Consider the following 21,261-nt stretch of genomic DNA (forward strand, 5'->3'; position numbering starts at 1 on the left):
CACCAATTTGCCCAGGAGGCAAGTGGTTGGCATGTCACCACACACCAGGGTCACTCTTGTGACATTTCACCTCGCAGTGGGTAAGCCCTGTGCTGCCAGTGTCACTAGGATCCAGGTCAGCACTTTTCTCGTGGAAGTACTCCTCGGAGAGGCCAAGTGGAGTGGGAACGGGCACAGCGAGTGACAGGACCCCCAACCTCAGCTCTGCACCTGCCCCGCTCACTCTGGGCTCTGAGACAGGCCATGGCACAGTCCTTTTGCCCCAGTGGAGTGGCTTCTGCCATTCACAGGCAGGTGGTAGCCTCTTTGAGCCTCAGTTTTCCCATCTTTAAGTTGGGGATTACAAGATATACCCTGCTGCACAGAGTGGCTACAAGAGCAGCATGTGATGGCATTTTCCAGGCATCTACCCTGAGCCAAGTGCTGACCTAGAGTTCTTACAGTGTTTGCTTCACTTTTCTTCCTTCCTTCCTTGTCTTTTTAGGTCCATACCCACAGCACATGGAAGTTCCCAGGCTAGGGGTCAAATTGGAGCTGTAGCTGCCAGCCTATGCCACAGGTCACAGCAATGCTGGATCCTTAACCCACTGAGTGGGGCCACAGATCCAACCCGCATCCTCATGGGAGCTAGTTGGGTTCTTAACCTGCTGAGCCATGGATGGGAACACCAGTGTTTGCATTTCTTGTAAAGGCCAGCCCGAGCCTACTGCAAGGAGACTTCTGGGCATTTGACATAAAGCCCAGTTCTGGAGAGGCAGTGATTGTCAGTGGAGGAACTCGGGCAGGGCTTCACGGAGGAGTTGGCTTCTGGTCATCTTTGGGAAGAGCCTTGAAGCGGGGAGTGGATGCTGTTTTAGGCAGAGGCACAGGTGTGTGGATGTGCAGGGAGCAGAGGTTTTTATCCAGTGGTCCGTAGTCCCCTGCTGCCGAGGCACACCTGACAGAAGAGGCAGTGAACTGTCAGTGCCCTTCACGAGCGGGTCACATCCTAGTCATCCAGGCCATGCTTGTGCTCAGGAACCTCCATGGCTCCCTAGTGGCCACGTGGTTTATTTCGAGGTTCTTTAACAACCACAGCCTGAGTCTTGGACTACCCATCCTAGTCCTCCTCCTCCAACAGAAGTCAAAATAGATCCCAGAGTCTCACCCGACTTGAATCCTGTGGTGTCCTGTCATTCAGGTAGTTTTTTTCTTCCCTCTTCTTTAGGACGTTAGCTCTAATTTGCGTGTGGAAATATTTCTGGATGAGATCTCCTAGGTCTTTCACTTTAGCATCCTGGGGGCTTGTTCTGATGACATCTTCTAACAGCTTGACCAAAGAGCACCATGAAACTAATACAAGGAAAGCGTTGTCTAATTCCTGGCCTTTGTCGTCATGGAGCATTTGCCGTTTCCTGATGGACTCTCTGGACAATAGATTTTGTGACCAGGAATCAGGATTGGAGGGAGGGAAGGGGATGCATTTGAGGGCGAGGTACCTTTTTTTTGGGGAAGCTGTTACTCTTCCCATCCATCTTCCCGCGTTCACTCTTGGGTCCTAACTCCAGCCTCTGCAGAGACTCCAGTCCAGTTTCCTGGAGACCTTTACCATAGAGCGAGCACCAGTACTGCTCCATCCTGAAGCAGGGGGTGGGGGGTCTTGTGAAGTTTAGCCAGAAGCCTTGGCCACCAAAAAAACCTCAGCTTTGCCTCTTCCAGCCCCTCAACATGGGGAGGTGGGGACCTCAGGGGCCTTTGTAAGTGCCCCCTGCAAGGGCTTCCCATCCTCCTTCTTTGTAATCTGACCAAGTGGCCTTGGGCAAGTCACTTCCTCTCTTCTTCTACAGAGGATGAACTGACCAGGGGACAGGAAGATGTCTGCTGGACAAGTGCTGCTGGCAAGATGAAAGGAGATGTGTGTCATTCCTCACCAGGCTCTTGTCTGACATTCCCCAGGGGGTGGGTTTGGAGGCAGGATGGCCAACTTCTCCCAGCATGGGGCTCCTCTCTCCTGGGGAAATCACATTTTTCAGGAGGCCTTGTTCCATAGCCCTCCTTACACCAAAGAATCATGTCTTTACCCAGCTCCTCTGGCCCTGCTCCCAGTCCCCAGTGGACCAAATGCTTGGCGATGGTGTGGGTAGGACATTTCCCAATGAACCAAAGCCTACCTTTTCTTGACCTGAGAGGACAAATCAGCCACTCTTGTGCGCTGCCTGGTGGCTCTGAGGGGCCCCCTCTGTGCACGATTGTCTGCTGATTCATTCATCCAGTGATTGTTTACAGAGCATTTGGGCATCTGCCATTAAGCCAGCCTCAGTGAGAGGCCACCGTGGTGAACTGGACGGTCAAGTTTCCCGGCCTTTTAGGGCTAAACTTCCAATGGACCACATGCCTCTAAGATGCATGAGGTCTAGAAACCATCAGATGAGCAGGTCTTGGAACCAGAACATGGTTCAACAATCACTGCATTTTCTCGAGCTGAATTTTCGGAGTTGGGTAGAAAAATAAAAATTCACTGAAAGGAAAAAGCACGTTTTGTGGGAACCCAACGAAGCAGAACCCACAATTAACAAGATTTCTCTAATTTGATGGCTCCTCAGAGAAGAACGCAATCCCGAAAAAGGCTAATTACATATTAATTGATTTGGCCCCCAAATAGCATTTTGACAGCCCTTTGGGGCTGAAGGGACCTCCAGAGGCCATGGCAGCCGGCCCTTTGCTTTATCAGAAGTCTCCACGGAATAGATGATGTGTTAGATGAGGTGAAACCTTTGGCATTATTGAGCAAAATTTAAGTAGGAAAGCAGACTAACCCCAGCTGGAAGGTCTGTGGCTCTCGTATATCCATAATCGTTGACCAGAAGGCTTGCAATTAAACAGACAAGAGGAGTCAGAGGCAGCACTCTCCGAGAAGATGGGCAGATTTTAAACCACTGAACTGATTAACAAGGAGGAAGAATTTCTAGTCTATTCCCAGCAGGCCAAGAAATTGCTGATGCTCCCTCAAAGAGGCACACTGTTTAGCTTCAGCCAATTGTGTATCCTTGTACCACCAAACATTAAAAATTGAAGAAGTGTCATTTGTGACCCTAGGCATAGAAGAAGTTAAGCTTGAACTTGTTTCAAACTCACACCCATTAAAGTGATTGGCGCGCACGCCCGGGGTTCATTCTGGGGGCGGGGCAGAGAGATGTGATCTTGCTCTCGTTTGGGGCACTGACTGGGTATCTTTGGGTCTCTGGATTTTTTTCTCTTTTTTTGGCATGGCTGGACAGTCTCATGACTGTGGGGGAAGAGGACCTGGGTTTGCCCTGACGGCGATGCTGCTGCCTGAAGGCCTCCAGAACATTCCCCGGGAGTGAGGGAAATCAGGAAGTTTCTACCCGGAGCTGGGTCAGCCTGGCCACACTCCAGGAAGATGGAGTGGTTTGTCCCCAACACCTGACAGGGACCTCCCTCCCCACGTTGTGGGGTGTTTGGGGTTTGGACGACAGGCCCGGCTGTGGTCAAGGCATGGACCTTGTGGGGGGGAAGCTGCACCAGCTTTGGAAAACCAGTGATTCCAACTGGCCCACAGTGAACCAAATTCGGAGAAGCCTACTGTTCCTGTTCCTGTTCGTTTTCCTTTTGTTTCTCTTCTCTGGCCTTCTCCACCTGTGGAGAGGGTGCCTTCACAAATGGCCTTAGAATGCCGTTCTGAAGTTTAACAGAATGAGACAACTATCAAATGAATATCAGAGGTATTTATTATCGCAGCTTATCTGAAGAATGAAAAAAAAAACAAACTATCACCAATGTTTACAAGTCCAAGTAGACATCCAGCCCGTGTAAAATATGTAATTTATGCAAAGGGATTGCATCTTTTTTTTGTAACGAATGCACTAAGCAACCCTGTATATATTTTACAATGTCTTTACAGAAAAAGAAAGAATCATTTACTGTAGTGTTGTAAAATAATGCACTTTTCTAATTTTTTCATTAAAATCTCTATGGCACGTTTGCAAATGTGTCTTGGTCTTCCTCCACTACGCAGGGGGTGGCGGGCAGCCACTTTGGTCCAAGCTCTCCCCACCACTATGCTGAATTCAGAAATCTTTCCAAAGCAAAGTGGACAGAGTCAAAATTGGGCATCAGTTTTGTCACTGGTCTCCCTCATGGCAGGCAGACCCCCTAAGAAGTCTTGCACCCCCAAAACCCTGGCAAGGACCTCAAATCACCTGAGACCTGATTTCTCAATTTTTGTGTTTTTGGCTGAGGAATTTGAGTTCAAAACATGAGCCAACAATTTTTACCCTTTGCCACCTGTCTGTGAGTGTGACGAGAAGAGAAGAGACAAAAGGCAGATAGAAATGCTCGGAACTACTGCTACATCAAAGGTAAAATCTGCTCCTGGCCGCTAGCTACCAGGAGGTAGAGATAGCCACACCAGCTGCTGAAATGTTCGGGGCTTCTGACTTCACTTGTGTTCCAGAGGGCTGGGCGCCAGGGAACTGTGTCTGGGGGTGCCCGGCTCAGAGCTTGGAGTGGGGGTAGTTCTCCAACTTCACAGTCACCCAGAGGCTCCTGAAAACACAGGTTGCCGGGCTGACCCTCAGTGTGGGTCCAGGATGGGGCCAAGACTGTGTGTTTCTAACAAGGCCTCGGGGGCCCAGATGCTGCTGGGGTGGGACCACACTTTGGGGACTGACTTCTCCATACTTTCCCCACTCTGAGATTAAGGGGAGATTCTGGACCAAAGCACATCTTGTGTGCAAGAGGAACCCCTCAAAGCCAGACTCCTTTCTACCTGTCTCGTAGGAAATGCTCTCATTCATGGGGTGCCTCTTGGCTCTGATCCCCCCTCCCCCTGGCCAGGCTCACACAGGGAACAGGTGTGACCTGCTAAGAACCTTGACTCTTAATGCCTGGCCCCACGTCACTGCAGTTTGTCCCCTGATAGAACACCTTGTTTCAGGTGCTGAGTCTTCTAAGCCAGGGGATGGACACCTTTCACCATAAAAAGCCAGGTAGTCCCCTGGAACCCCCAACTCTGCTGCAGCGGCAGCAAAGCAGCCAGAGATAATACGTACGTACATGAATGGGCACCGCTGTGTCCAATATACCTATATTTCTGGAGACTGAAATTGGATTTTCCAGCATTTTCATGGGTCACAAAATAATGTTTTCCTCTTTGGCTCCCCCCCGCCCCATTTATTAATGTAAAAGTCATTCTTAGCTGATGAGCCGCAAAGACTGTGGGCCAGGCGTGGCCTGAAGACCGCAGCTTGCAGACCCCTGTCCTAAGCGCTCCTCCAGGTGGGGACCCATTTCTTCCTCCCCTGGCCTTTGAACTCCTTGCTGTTATGACCAGTGTTTTCATCTGAGCCAGGGTTTCTCACAATAGCGGCAAGGGCTAAAAATCAGTGCGCGGGTCAGGGGAGCCTTTATTTTTCCCACCATTTAAGGACACCCGTCCTTGGGAGGGTTTGAAGCTTATTGGTCCGGCCAGCCTTCCCTGGCCCTGTGTCTGTGTCCCTTCCTCCCTCAGCACCTCCCCCACCTCCCCCTGGACATCAAATGCCAGTGAAGACGCTGCCAGAAACCCATTAAGGGCCAGATGCGTGTCCCCACCCTCCAGGAGACCAGGGCCACTGTCCCAGATGCTGCCACTTCTCAGAGAGCCTGTCACATGGGGTCTCGTTGCCCTGCCTCCAGGAGGCTCCCAAGAAGATGGCAAGGCAGTGCCTGGCCAAGGATTTTACAAGACAGACGTGTTGACATTTTAGAGATGAAAGTCTCTGCCCTCCGTGAGCTTCAGCGTGGGCTCTCAGGACACAGGTGGTCCTAGATGGGAAAACAGTTGGTGTGGGCTCTTCCTGCTCTCCCACCCCCTTGGCTCTGATCCCCTCTCTCTCCTGTTACACGTTTTGCACATCTATTTGCTGTGTGTCCTCCTGGCCTCCACGAGTGTGCAGGGATTTTCACCTTAGTCCCTGCTGCACATCAGCACCTAGGACAGCACCTCACATCCACTAGTACTTAAGTGTTTGCTGAATGCCTCCAAGATTGAATAAAGTCAGAACCAGAGCCCACCCATGCCCTGCAGAGCTGGGCGGGGCTCCTGGTGACCCTCCCATTCTTCCTGTATTCCCCCACCCTGTCATTGGCCTCCAGGCATGGGTCGGGCCCAGGACAGGTTCACAGCCCAGAGAGGGATTGGGGGGATTAGAGGGACATCCAGCCAGAGGCTTGGCCCTGGAGCCCGTATGAGAAGATGAATGGGAGCTGCGGTAGTTCACATAGGCCACAGCATAGGGCACCTGGGTGCCCAGCAGGCAGCCTTGGGAAGGGACTGTCCTGGGACTTTGAATGGGATCCAAGGGGCTCCAAGAACATGGATGGGGGACCCGGGGCAGGACTCTCTGGAAGGCAGTTTCTATCCTCGGTGACTGAGGATAGTGCCTCCTAAGACTCCTCTGGGCTTTCTGGAGTCTTCTGGAGGGATGATACGGGCTCCTCTCTCGTCTTTTCTATTATTTCAGCCATGCCCCACCTGGCTCAGGGGACGCCTAGGACAGTGGCAGCTCAGGGAGGCTCTCTGGAGTCCTGGCAAGGAAGTGGAGATTCCTATTTTCTCGTGCCCCGCCTGGAGCTCTGATGCAACCCGACCCCTCAGGTTCTAACACCCACTTCAGTGTTTCCTCCTCGGGGTCCCCGCACTCGCCATTAGTCAGGACACAGGGGTTGTCGTGCAGCTCCCTGCCTGTCACAGGGGCAGGATGTCAACCTTGGAGCTTGTTCAGAGGACCTGCTTTAGCAAGCTGGCATCACCGTTATCATCACTAGGTACCTAAACAATTTTAGTAGCTATTTAAATTAGGTTTCAATATGCTTTTCTCTTACTGTAGTGTGTGGTTAGACTCTCCCCAGGTTTGCTGGCTCTGTGTGAGATAGCCTGACATTCCAGGCATACACCACAGTCACTTGGAGGTCCCGGAAGAGGACCTCAAGGACAGAAAGCAGTTTCACTCCCAAACAGCTGAAACCAAGGGGACAAAGGGGCCCTGTGACTCCTGATTGGGGCCACAGTATGAAGAACATGCGGTTCTGAAGATTTTTTCCTGCCTTTTGCCACAAATGAAAAATCCTCTCATCAAAAGCCATAAGGGCAGAAGTTCCAGACTTGAGGGCTGGTTTTCAGTGGAGCTGCTTCCCAGTGTAGCCAGCTCTGTGCCCTGCTCCAGGGTGAGTAGTAGCTGGAACTTCGTTTTACGATGATGAGCACGTCTTCTAAACCATCTGGATAAGTCAGCCCTGCCCTTCCCTCTCCCCGTGTTCATGAGTACCTCCCTTGTCGGCATGTGGGCCGGGGGAGGTTGAAACCGCCCCCCAAAACTGAGCTCCTCCACCAAGTCTATGATTAACCTCCCCATCTAAAATGTTCTTCCTTTTTTGGGGTCTTATTAGCTTCGAGAAGGAAGAGAGCCAAAGGAAGGGGATCCTGAAACTGAGCAGGATGGGGTGGGGTCCTCCAGGTATGGCAGCCCTTCTGTGTCCCCCGTTTCTTGTTGGTAGGGAGAAGGTTTCAGGCGCCTGTTCCAAAGGGCAAATTCAACTGTCACTATTTAGGGGAGTGAGGGAAGCCAGAAAGAAACAGTAGGGCAAGGCTGGTCCTATTCCCGCCTGGTCCTGCTTCCTTCCTGGGGGATGTGGAGAACAGTTTGATACATATCCGACTTCTACAGGAGCTAAGGCTCCACCCAGGGGGAGGATGGGAACTTCAGGCTGAGCACAAGCACGTGGACCCCACACCTGTTGGAACCAGGAGGCCAATGACCAGGATTCCCGGACCACCACCCTGTTACCTCCCTGCCAACCAATCAGAGGAGGGCCGCCCGCCCTGCAGACCCCTCTCAATTGCTGCCTATAAAGTCCCTTCCCTGGAACTCGCTGGGGAGCTTGGGTCTCGAGCACAAGCCTTTGTTCTTGTTTGGCCCTGCAACGTAACTTTCCAAACTTTGATGTTTCACTTTGTTTGGCCTCATGGTGTGTCAGGCACATGAACTTGGGTTTGACGACAACATTAATAAGAGCACGGTAGCTCCTCTTAACTGAGCAGTTACTCTGATAAGCTTGTGCTGGGCATCAAGTGCTGAGCACTTTTCGGGGGGGTTCAGAACCATCTTTATGTGTATCCCTCTTAGTCTATTTTAAAAAGGTGGCAACAAATACTATTTTTTTTTTTTTTGTCTTTTTGCTGTTGCTATTTCTTGGGCCGCTCCCGCGGCATATGGAGGTTCCCAGGCTAGGGGTTGAATCGGAGCTGTAGCCACCGGCCTATGCCAGAGCCACAGCAACGCGGGATCTGAGCCGCGTCTGCAACCTACACCACAGCTCACGGCAACGCCAGATCGTTAACCCACTGAGCAAGGGCAGGGACCGAACCCGCAACCTCATGGTTCCTAGTCGGATTCGTTAACCACTGCGCCACGACGGGAACTCCACAAATACTATTTTTAAGAGCAATTTTAGGTTCCCAGCAAAATGAAGAGGAAGGCACAGAGTCCCCACATGCCACCCGCCCCAACCCAGCCCCTGAGCCCCAGAATTTCCCCATCATCAACCTCCTGCCCTTTCTCCTGGCTGCTGACAGAAGCTGATCAATTTCAATGAGCTGGTGCAAGTGACCAGAGGCAAATTCTATGCCAGGCATCTTCTATTTTTCCCTCCAGGTCTCTCTCCACCTTTCCCACCTGGCTCTGTGACCATGCAAACGGACCTGTGTGGCTTCCATTTAGACTTGGCCAATGGGGAGTCAGGAGGTTGGAGGGCAGGGAAGTGGGAACGTTTATTCCCTCTGTTCGCCTCGTGGAGATTCAGGGCTCTGGGTGTTCCCTACACTGGGGTCCCAGCTTTTGCTGGTGGTCCTCTCCGCACAGCTTTGGCCCCCTGGCTGAGCTGGCCTCTCCCCCTGGCCCAGGGGGACATGGTGCCCTGTGTTTGCACTCTCCTTTATGGCTTCCTGATACTCTGTGTTTTTTTAAAAAAATGTTTCCATCATTAAACTATGCAAGTCACCCAATGTGGGGGTGTCATCTAACTTCTGGCAGACCTGCCAGCCACCCACACTGTGAGTGCTACCCCCAGACCGCCAGCCTAAGCAGACGGAGTATCATGGTAGGAACATCTCAGCCTGAGAGCTGAGTCCGTGGCTCAGCCCAGGCGACGGTCTTAGGGAGGCTCACTTAGGCCATCCAGGAAAAGAGCCCAACTGCTTAACATAGGAGTGATTAGGTCAGGAGGAGAGCCCCTCTGAATGGGATTAGCGCCCTTATTAAATAGAGGCCCCAGGGAGCTCCCTCTCCCCTTTGCCACGTGAGGACACAGTGAAAACACAGCTGTCTCCAAACCAGGGGTCAGGTACCAGACACCAAATCTGCTGGAGCCTTGGTCCTGGGCATCCGGCCTCCAGAATTGCGAGATGTAAACTTGCACAGTCTGTGAGGCCCCGTGCCTGGGGCATCTGCGACAGCCTGAACGGACACGTGTGGCCCACCCAACAGGAACTCATCCTCCACAGGAAGCAAATCAGGATGCGTGTTTCTTTTCCTTTCTTCGGTTTAAATTTGTTGGATCTGGCCAGCACCCTAGGAAGGTGCACCATCCCACGTATACAGCTTTGCTGCGCCACTATAGACAGACCCGTCCCTGCCACCTAAGCCCCAAGTCCAGACACAGAAGCTGCCCTCACTCCTCCCAGGGACACCACTCTCCCCACTTCTGATTTTTTTAGCATTTTAAAGAAGTAGAATCCTAAGGAGTTCCCATCTTGGCTCAGCGGAACCACGGGGTTGCGGGTTCAATCCCTGGCCTCGCTCAGTGGGTTAAGGATTCAGCATTGCTGTGAGCTGTTGTGTAGGTTGCAGACGTGGCTCGGATCTGGCGTTGCTGTGACTGTGGTGTAGGCCAGCAGCTGTAGCTCCAATTCGACCCCTAGCCTGGGAACTATGCCACAGGTGCGGCTCCGAAAAAAAAGACAAAAAAGGAGAATCCTAAGTATCGCTCACAGTTTTCCAGAGTCCCACCCACATTTGCCGAACGCCTGAAGCCCAGCATGAGCCTCTGGTTTCCCTAGCACTCAGGCCACCTCTACCTCCCTTACGCCAGAGGGACAGAGCTCCTGGGAGTCGGGGTAGTTCCGAGGAACAGAATCATAGGGATGGGGCCAGTGCTGATGCTCCCATCTAACTGGATTTTGAGTCACTGATGATTCTGTCGCTCAGCATTTAATAGGGGATCAGCTGTTCACGGGGTGGCTGAGCCACAGTGCAAATTCCTTTCACAGCTCTGGGGTCCCTTGTGTTAAATTAGGGCTACAGCCAAGCGGTGACTTAGACTCGCAGTTACCTGGTTTTTCACCTTGGCAGTCAGGGCTGATCTTGTTGGGAAGGTGAACTTTGAGCAAAGGCTCTAGGGACCCACAGATGGGTGGAGGCTGTGCTCTAGCAAAGGGACCAGCTAGAGCGGAGGCCACGTGGCTGGCGTGTTCTAGGCCATGGGCTGCTTTCATTCATCTCTTTAGATGTGCTGCTTCTGCCTGCCTCGCTGCCAGTCCCCCAGGGCCAAGCAGGCTCAGGCACGCCCCTGTCTTTCTCTTGGGCTCAGCTGAGGACTTCAGCAGGTGGCATCTCGAGGGTAGACATTCCTAGAATCATACATCCAAAGAGCATTGTCTGCTGGTTCTCCCCTCTTCCGTGGACCTGGGTTGCCGACAGTGGGGGATGTGACCTGCACCTAAGGATGTGTCACTGGATTCCTCCCTTGCAGGGCGATGGCCGAAAATGGAGTGACCACTTCACACTGGGGGCCTTGGGATGGAGCTGGCCTGCCTGCTTCGTGGGGTCATAGGTGCGGTGGGGATGGCACGTGCGCAGCCCACAGCCACCCCCCTTCCCTCTGCCCCATGCTCCCAGATGTCCACGGTCTGCCATCCTATGCCTGATGGGGGTGCCCGTTCCCTCTGATGACGGCCTGGAGAAGTGTCCCAAAGGTGGGGTGCTCACCAGCGACACGTGCGATTCGTGAGGGTATGAGAGCCCCCGCCCCCAGTGCTCTAGCTGCGCCCTAACCTCCCAGTGTTCAGGATGGCCAGCCAACACAGCTCTGGGCTGAAGGGCCAGGACGCAGCTCACGTGGGCTCTTTCCTCTCCCTGGTCCCCTGAGAAGTACAGCAAACCCTTCAGGGGGTAACAGGGCCAGTTTTCCCTGGGAAAACACCCCGCTCACTCTCTGCCCATACAGCCCACCCCACTCTTAGCTTCAGCCCTAGGATCAGAACTCTGCTTTTCTCTACTTCTTGGCCAGCCCTTCTTTTATGGCTCCTCTGCCAGGGTCCTCGGCCCCTGCGGCCTGGGTTTGATATGAGGCAAGCTCAGTGAGGCGGGAGGGGAAAGGAAGGTGTGTATTCACTGCTCAGAGCAGATGGTGCTGGCTCGCACAACCACTCTGCAAACCACGAGGTCCCCACAGAACCATCAGGGAAGCAAGTCGGCTTGCTGGGCCTCCCGTGTTGCCCTGTTGCTATGGCAACGCCCCAGTGCAGCACCAGGAATAGATGGTTTTTAAGGGGGCAGGGGTCTTGTAAAAAGTATTAGCAGCCGAGGGGGACAGGGTTTTCCCTCAAGGGCTTCTCTGAGTGGGCATAGGGGCCTGGGCTGCCCCTCTCTCTGCCTGCTTTCACCCCGTCCTGCCAGCAAGCAGCTCTTCTTTTCATTCTTGAGACATGGAGGGCAGGTGGCAGTGCTGGATTCGATGTAGGAGTGAAACATAAAGCACAGGGCCCAAGACCCACTGATCCCGAGTCCTGGAGGCAGAGCCCATGCCTGGCCACACAGCCTCCACAGTTAAAGACGGAGCCCAGAGCCTGGGGTCAGATGTGCCTGGGTCTCCACTTCCTGCTGAGCGAGGCCCAGGCAAGTCCCTTAACCTCTCAAAGGCTCCATGCTCTCAGAGCCAGATGTCAGCCAGAGAAGCAGAACCAGGAGGAGATATGCATGAAGAGATTTATTGCAAGGAGTTGGTCTGCATGACTCCGATGCCTGGCTCGGTGAGTCTGGAGTCCACAGGGCAGACCCTGGGGAAGGGCAGACTGGACTTCTCCAGCACGGGCTGAAGCTGCTGCCCACCTGAAGATGGGGAATTTTTTGTCAACCAGAGAGGCCTCAGCTCGGCTTTAAGGCTTTTTGTTGGAGTGAAGAAGGCCCATCCAGATGATCTAGAATGCTTTTTCTTACTTGAGGTCAACTTATTATGGCCTTTAATCACATCTACAAAATACCTTCCCAGCAACACTTAGGTCAGTGGAGTAACTGGGGACTGTAGCCAGGTTGACACAAAATGAGACCATGATGGGGGTGGGGGGCTCCCTAATAAAATGAGGCTGGTGGGCTTTGGGGGGAGCTTACTACATGATTTACATGCGGTATCTCATTCAGGCCCAATACCAGCTAGTGACCAAAGCAATGACAGCAGCCAGCCTTGGTGGAACGTCACTATGTGCCAGGCACGGGCGGTTCCTATTTAATCTCACAATGAGCCTACCTGGCAGGTACCATCTTGATTCTCATGGACCAAAGAAGTTACTGAAACCCAAGTCTAAGATCTATAGGATCCAAAAACTGAAGACACTTTTTTTTTTTAAGTCTTTTTACAGCTGCACCTGCAGCATATGGAAGTTCCCGGGCTAGGGGCCGAATTGGAGTCGTAGTGCCACAGCAATGCAGGATCTGAGCTGCATTTGTGACCTACCCCGCAGCTTGTGGAAACACTGGATCCTTAACCCTCTGAGCGAGGGCAGGGATGGAACCCACATCCTCATGGATGCTAGTCAGATTCTTAACCTGCTGAGCCACAACAGGAACTCCCAGAAAGGCACATTTTAAACCAGGTGCTATGCTGGCCCCTGAGGGGATTGCACTCAGTGTGATAAGCATGAAGGAATACTTTGTGTGTTTGCTCATTCTCGCCTCATTCCTCAAACAGGTGGCAAGCCCTCCCTGCACACTTTATCTGTCCTTTCATCTTGCCCTCCCTGCCCCCAGAGAGCTGGTGTCATTATCCTTCTGTGGTCATTGCTGCACAGAGACTGCAGGTAAGGTGAGGAGTGGAGTCAAACTGAGGTCTGTGTGACTCTGAGGCCGTGGCTCCTGGCTGCTCGGTGTGGATGGAGGAAGCACCTGGTTTGGGCCTAGGGCTCTTGAACTCAAGCTCTGGGATGCCTTCCTTCTGGGTGTGTGTGCTGTGCAGATCTATTCTCTGCCTGCCCTGCTCTGTGGCCCAGGAGGCTGACCCTGTGAACTTCAGCATCCAGGTTGCCTCTGGCTTCGGGAGTTGGTCCTACACTGGCAGGACATGGTAAGGAGAGAAGATGTTAGGATCAACCTACACTAACCTTGACCTCGCGCTGCCTTGCCACGGAAGAGGAGTGGCCTGTCTCTCTCTGGACTCTGGCAAGACCCCTCCCCTTTTCCCCAGACCCTTCCAGGCCCCAGAATGAAAAGGCTTCCCCCAGTGCCTAGACGGGCCTCACCATCCCTTGCTGGTTCACCCACCTCTGCCCTCATCTCCGTCAACATTACCCTTCAATACCCTCCTCCAAGGAAACCCTCTGGGAGCTCCGTTCATCCTCCTGCTGGAGCCTTAACTGACCAGTAGGTCTGGAAACTGCTAGAGGACAGCTGACCTTGGAAGATGGTAGCCGGTGTCTGCAGGAAGTGAGGTAGGGGACTGCCGGGCCACTCCAACCTCTGCAAAAGGGCAACATGCTTATGGGCCTTTGATGGGATCAGCTGGGTCACACCTCGGGGTGTGTGAGGCAGTCGGTCCAGTGCCAAAGTCATCCCAATTTGCCTGGGCCACTCCTGGTTTTAATATTAGATGTCCCTCTTTCTCAGACTCCACAGTCCAGGCAGGTGGGGACAGGTGGTCACCCTTGAGCTAGGTCACAGTGCTGTTGCCGTGCAGGATGCTCAGGGAGATGCCCAAACTCAGCCCCAGGAGCCCTGGTCTGGGCTCCATGGAGGAAGAAGTGCAGCTCAACCTGCAGGGTGTGGCCCGGGGGAAGGGGTGGCTAGGCAGGTCCTCGAGTCAGCCCCACGTAACCGGGGAGCCTGCACGTGCCACTTTCTTCGGCAGTCTCTGAGGCCTGGCTGACTCTAACTGCTTGGCAGATTGAACCCCCAGGGCCCCGCATAACTACTGAATATTTAATAATAATTAGCAGACAATGAGATAAGTGCTTCACCTCTGTACCTCTCACTGTAGGGTCTGTAATCCCCTGGGCATGCTTCATTGCTATAACAACAATGTCAACCTACAAGCCACCTCCTCTTAAAGTCTTGACTGGGAGGGATGAGAAGTTTGATCAGTGAGGCCAGGCAGGGGGTGGGGCTTCATTGGCCCCACTTGCACATTTTTCCTTTGCCTGGACCTCCCCGCCTCACTCATGATAAGCCTCGTGCCTACCCTCTCTGGCTCAGCAAACAACCCAGCCAGTGCCTACTCCATTCCAGGCAGCCTCAGGAGCTGGGAAGGCAGCACTGAGCCGGGCCAGTGGAGCCAAGCAGTAGCTCGAGTTTGCCCTGTCACCCTCCCATTGTCTCCAGGTGGACCAGAGCCATCAGAACGATGTCACATGGAGAAACCCCTCCTCAGCGCTCCTGCCCTGTGGCCTGGGGATGACTTTGAGGACTTTCTCAAACTCTGATCCCATCCACAACCAATGTGGCAAATCTCAGGAGGGAGGCAGTGATCAGTCTGCTCTGAATCAAATCAGAGCCTCTCAAGGCTAGCAGTGCCCACCTTGCCTGGTTGATCACAACTCCCCACCACCAGGACACTGTGGTCCTAAGCCACTGAGGAGCCATGAGGACGTTCTGGGCAGAGGAAGGCCAGTGTCTGAATTATTTGCCAGGGACGGCAAAACCCTGCAAGTCCTGCACAGCCTCGAAATCACGCCTCCTGGCTTGGTGCTCCAGCCCCAGTCGCCTAATCCTGGTGTCCTCAGAGCACCTGTGCATCCCTCTGATTCAGCACTGAGCCCTGCTCTTTGGTCTGCATGCAAGGCCCCCTCCTGGGGTCTGGTCAGTGCTCATCCTTGGGGTCTCAGAGGTGCTTCCTGGGCCCTACCCCCTCCACTCCCTCAATGTAAACTCTTTCTCTTGTAGGCTCTCGTAATGCCCTGGACGTTCCTGTCATCACACTTGTTAAAACTTGTAAGAAGATAGTAACCAAACAATTGGACTAAACATGCTCCCCGCTCCCCAACTCAGAGCAGCAGAACCTACAACACTGTCCCAGCTATGTCTTCTGGTCTAACATCAGGGCACGCATCACACGGCAAGTTCTCAATCAGCGTTGATGGTTGTAAATGAATAAAATAGGACTTCCTCTTGGAAGAGAAATACAGGCGTTTGGGGAATCATCTTCTATGCAGAGTGGGTTTTCCTCTCTCTTGCTTCATCCACCCTGAAACCTCTTTCCCTGTAAACACTTGCATAGCACTTTCTATGTGTCAGACACTCTTCTAAGTGCTTTACATATGTTATTGCTTAATGTTCACCACTCTATGAGGTGAATACTGTTCTTCCCAACTGACATAGGAGGAGACTGGGGCACAGAAAGCTTAAGCAACTAAGACTCCAGACACAATCCCAGTGGGAACAGACGGTAAGTACTTTCTTTAGTCTTCAAGTCAGTGATGGTAAAAATGGAGAGAAGGCTCTTGCGTGTAGGCAAAGTCAAACCCCAAACTTTTGGGTACCTGACTTCTGCAGAAGTTCAGGTGTCTTCTTAGGCATCAATCTTTTTTGGGGGTGGGGAGAAAGCACTGGATGGCAGGTCTTGTATGTTTATATTTTGTAGAAATATATCATCATAAGCCTCAAGTTTCTTCGACTTTATCTTACTTAAAATTTGGTTGAAATCATAGACTACAAAATTCACCCACCAGTTAATGACAATGCCTTTTAAAAATAACTTATATTGAAGCTGTTCACACAAGTGCTGTGAAGAATACACAACACTGGTGGTTAGCCAGCCATCAGCTTTAGTTTGCAAAGAAAGAGAAGAGTCAGCAATTATTGAAATAATAGTGTTTATAAATATTTAAATTTAAGCTTAACTTGCTCTATATTTGTCAAAATTCTGAAGAAAAAAAGAGTTACAATCTAGAATTCTATGCCAAGTAAAACTATCATATGTGATGATAGCATATAAAGATGCTTTCTGAGAAAGTGGGTCCTGGATATTCCTAATGATGACAGTAGGTCTCTTGGTGATGGCAGTTACTAAATGCTGCCCTTGATCACCCCCCTCTAGTTCATACCAACTACTTGGTACGCAGCAGCCACCCTGGATCTTCCCTCTCTTTCTAATGTGTTTCATCTCGTTTCCTCTACCCCACATCTCCTACAGATGCCCTTGTTTCGTTGGAGCATACCCTCCAGGAGCTTTCTGCAAAGTGCTTGCATGGGGGTGTAAACTCTTGAAAAAAAAATTCTGTAAAAAAAATCATCTCTCATTTTTTGATTAATAGTTTGAGCAGGAATAGAATTGTGGTTAGGAAAATTTTCTCTTTCAAATCCTTAAAGGACTTGCTCTAGAATTGTGTCTCCTGGTATTGATATTGGTAAGGCTAAAGACATTCTGATATCTGATTGTTCAATGTGAGGATTTTTCCCTTCTGGAAGTAAAGTATGGTTCTTTAATTTCATGATAATGTGTAGGGGTTGGTATGCAGAGAACTTTGAAAGCCCTTTAAGCCTTGAAAGTCATGCCCTTCATGTCTGAAAAAAACATTTTCAAAAACTTATGCTTTATTCCCTCTTGTCTGGTTTCCCTTTTTGGAATTCTTATTTTTCACATCTTACATATCTCTTAGGATGGTCTTTTAATATTCTCCTATTTTACCTTCTATCATTCATCTCTTTGTTCTTTGCTTGCTTCCTGGAGAGTTCCTCAAAAATTGTTCTGCAGCCTTCCTATTTAGCTTTTCATGTCTGCTTTTATTTTCAAATTCCAAAAGTTCTTTTGGTTCTCTAACGTTTTCCCCTAAAAAATTGCATCCTTTCTCATGTCATAGATACAGTGTGTCTGAGGACTCTAAGCGCCCCCCCCCACCTTTCTTCCTGCTTTGTCTCAATTATTTCAACTTTGTCTAACATAAAAAGCAGAGGCCAAAATAAGCAGGAAAAAGCATTTTTTCTCAGATTTCTGATAACCTTTGGTTGTCTGCTTATGTCCAGGAATGAGAAACAATGGAACTGATGGGGTCTCTGAGCACAGGGTGGAACTTGGTGGAACTTCAACGTAAGGTGATCTAGCAGGACATTTTTGTGGGGAGGAATCCCTAATTTTGGTCAGCCTTCCCAGAGAACTCTTCCCAGCTTCTGTCTGAAGTCTTGAGGTCGAGCTGCTAGTGGTTTAGAGCCAAGAAAGGAAAAGAAGTGGAATGTCTCACTGTTCATCATGCACGTGACCAGTAATGGCCTGGTTTTCTAGGAGTACTTTTTCCCCCAACTGCCCAGGTATCCTCTAGATTAGAGATGCTGTTTCACGGACTCCAATGAATAAACCGACAGTCATCTTGCAGACAGAGGAAGGAAAGCTGTGACGGGGATGAGCGCGAAGGAGTTCTAAGGCAAATGCTTTTAAATAGCTGTCATTGAATCCTCCTCCTTTTAGCTTCCCTTTTCACCCTCCACCTCTAGAAGTACCTGACACTATCAATTCCTGAGCCCTTCGAGGACTCTGCGCAGAACACCCCGTTGGCTCTTGGCTGTCCCTGCTACCCAGCTGGTACTCGAATTTCTGAGGGAGGCCGTGAGGAGGACACAGATCCCGCTTGCTCTCCTGTTACTGAAGTTTATGGCTGGCCACTGCTCTTTTCTTCCTATTCTTTGGGATTTAGAGATTAAAAATTCCTTTTCCTGCAGGCTTAGTGGAGATTGAAGAGAGAAGAAAACCAGATATGTTTGCACAATATGCCCTCTTTAGGAGAGGAAGAATGTTTCTGGAAAAAGATCCTCAGAACGCATTTCTCTTGCCCGTCTCTGCCCACAGCCAGCTGGGTGACTTGTCTGGGGCCTTTCCTCTCTCTGGGCCAGCCTCTGGCCTCTTTGTCTGGATGGGGAGATGAACATTGGAGCACTCTGAATCTCTCACAATCCATAGGCTGTGTAGTATAGGCTGCTGTCCCTGGACAGGAACCAGGACCATGGGGGCTTGTGGAGGAAGAGAAGGGACAACTGAGGGGCTTTAGAAAACACACATGTTAAGGGGAGAAAGCAGCAGGAGCTGTTTGCGCCTGAGGGTTGAAGTTGTCCTGGTGTGCTAAAGCTCGTGGTATGATGTCAGCACATGATGAGTAAAGCTTTCTAAATAAGGCCTCCTAATGAGGCTAAGCTCAGGGATCGCCAAGCTGAAAAACCCAGAGCTCTGCAAGGCTCTCCCTTGTCCTTGTGGGGCAATGGAGGTCGGCAGGGGTGGCATCTTCCTCCCACACTGAGACAGCACGGGCTAAGGGGCTGTGTAAACGGAGACCTCCTGGAAGTTGACCACAGACAAAGAGAGGTTTGCAAGAGGTTATTGGAGGACAATGTCTGTGACAGATAAAGCAGGGAGGAGGCAGGATTGGGCAGAGGAAACCACCTGATCACAAGAGGATCTGTCAAGATCTCAGTCAGCTCGAGCAGGAGCTCCAGGGCAAAAGCGGCTCCTTAGAGGAGTCTGTGTTAGACAGACATGGCCAGGCCCTGAACCCCCCCCCCCATTGTGCAGTCCCAGCAGCTGCCTAGGGAGAGTGCAGACAGATCAAAAGTTGAAATGGATCCTAAAAACACTAACAGCTGGAGGCTGCCAGGGAACAGCACTCTTTACAGCTGAATGGCAAGTTCTTTCTTGAAGGGAGAGCTGGGGCTCATGGGGCTGGGAGAGAGGAGTCACCAGGAGCGAGCTGCACAATCCTCTCTTCCCTGCTTGCTCATCTGAGCAGGAGAGCAAGACTCCCCAAAGTCCTGCATGTTCACATTTTCAGGGCTGGGACAGCACAGTGCAAAGACTCAAGGACCGTTCCATGAGGGTGAGGAGAATATTCTTCTCTGTCTGCTGATCCTGTATCACAGTGCTAGTCTTTCTCCTCAGGACCATGTTCAAGACAGCTTTCCTGGAGGCCCTGGAAATAACAGCCTGGAAGAGATTTCTTGGGGTTCTGCCAAGGAAACGAGGCATGGCCTGGAATGGGAAGGGCCTCAGGCAGTCGATGGTCATTGTGCTAATTTCCAATGGCCAAATGAACTGTGTGCCAGGCACCTTGTATCCACATGTCTATCACGCTATATCAATCTGTATCTCTATTTGTCATCTCCACTTTATGTGTCATCTCTGTGATTCTCACAATAAAAATGATACCCACTCACTCCTACCATTTCACAGACAAGGAAACTAAGGGTCATATAGATGAGTCAATACATGCTGAGATGATGCTTGCAGGATGAGCCAGAGGCACCTGAAGAGAAGGGGCTGGGTGGGGCTGTCTGGGTAGATACAGAAGATAGACTAGCAAGGCGCCTGGAGGAGCCATCAGGAAGTTGCAGGTTGCTGGAGAGCGAAAGGTCTGGGGAGCCAGCAGGTCGCTGTAGATTGGGGGCGGGGGGGGGCGCCCTTGGACTCAATGACATCTGTAGGCGGCACTGGTGATTGCACAGGGCACATTTCAGCACTGCCATGCTGGACAGCTCCATGCAGGTTCCCTGCCAGCTTCAGGTAAGATGACCCCCTGCTTTTTCTGAAGCCAGAGAAGGATGCTCAGAGCCATGTGAAGGCACAGGTTAGCACAGAGTCGTCAGTATCCCTGAGAAGCAACCAGAACTAGTGGGGATGGCAGCAGATGGGCAAGGTCCCATGCCGAGTCCTCTGTGACCACGCCGAAGCATCTATCATGTGGTTTATGGGGGTCTGCTGTGCCTGAAATAACTCATGGATGGCAGGGAGGGAACTTCCCTTGGGATTGGCAGAATCCCAATTTTAATTTAATTTCTTGAATAGACAGTTCATTCACACAGTTCAAAATTCAAAAAGTACAAAAGAGGATTCAGTGAAAATTTTCTCTCCTACTCCTGTTCTCCATTTATCCAAGTCCCCAGCCACACAGCCAGCCAATTTAGCCAGTTTCTTACACATCCTTCTGGAGATAAGGCATTTAAATTTTTCTTAGAAAATTAATTTTTTTTCCACAGTGAAAATATATTGCTTATTTAATGAGGATAAGCAAACAGAACCCAAGAGAATAAAATTATCCATAATCCTACCTTAGAAAAAATTCACTATGCACACTGGGTATATAACTGTCCAAATGTGTTTCCTATTCAAAAATATATGAACTCTGTACATATGGATAGAAAAATAACTTTGGTATAAAAATATGAAACAACTGTATAAAAATATAAAGTTAAATAACTTTCCAAAAGCAAGACAGGAAACCCAGAAGTTGAAGAGTAAAAGACATTTGATAAAATATTTAAAATTTTGAACAATAAGTACTATACAGTCAAAAGACAAAATAGCCTGAGGAAGTGTTTGTCTTTCTATTACCAGTTTAATGGGTAGGAGTCTTTATAACCCATTTGGAAGATAAGAGTTCACATTTTTAATTTTCATGCAGCACATTTTTCTGTCCTGCTCAGGAAGGCCTCCATCACACAGGCTTATTACAATTTTTCCTAAATGTTCTTTTAGGAGTTTTATTATGTACATTTGTTATTACTTAAATCTTTACATTTATTGCTTTACATTTGTACATTTCAATTTTAATCCACCTGGTATTCATTCTTATATATGGCATGACGTAGGGGGTCTGGCTTTGCTTTCTTCCAAATGGGAAGCCAATTATATCAGCAACAATTTACAAAGTAGATAGTTATTTTTCCATTGAATTGAAATGCAGCCTTTACCATAGAGTGAGTTCTCCAAGGCACACAAATCAGTACAACAGAATTTTCAAAAGAACAGTTAGATCATGATTCTCATACAGATGTAAAGATGAAACATTGAGTATTTTGTTTAACCAACTGAGGAGACTGATGAGGTGTTATGACCAGTGCCAAGGAAAATGCGAGAACACATTTGTAGATCAGAAATATTGAGGAAGATGGACAAGTGCAGCAGAAACGGATTTTTTTTAAGGGGGAGGTGTGGAGGATTCACTTGCACTTCACAGTCAGAATTGCTTTACATTTTTATTAG

The sequence above is a fragment of the Sus scrofa genome, chromosome 4 (genome assembly GCF_000003025.6).
Source record: "Sus scrofa isolate TJ Tabasco breed Duroc chromosome 4, Sscrofa11.1, whole genome shotgun sequence".
Lineage (NCBI taxonomy): Eukaryota > Metazoa > Chordata > Mammalia > Artiodactyla > Suidae > Sus > Sus scrofa.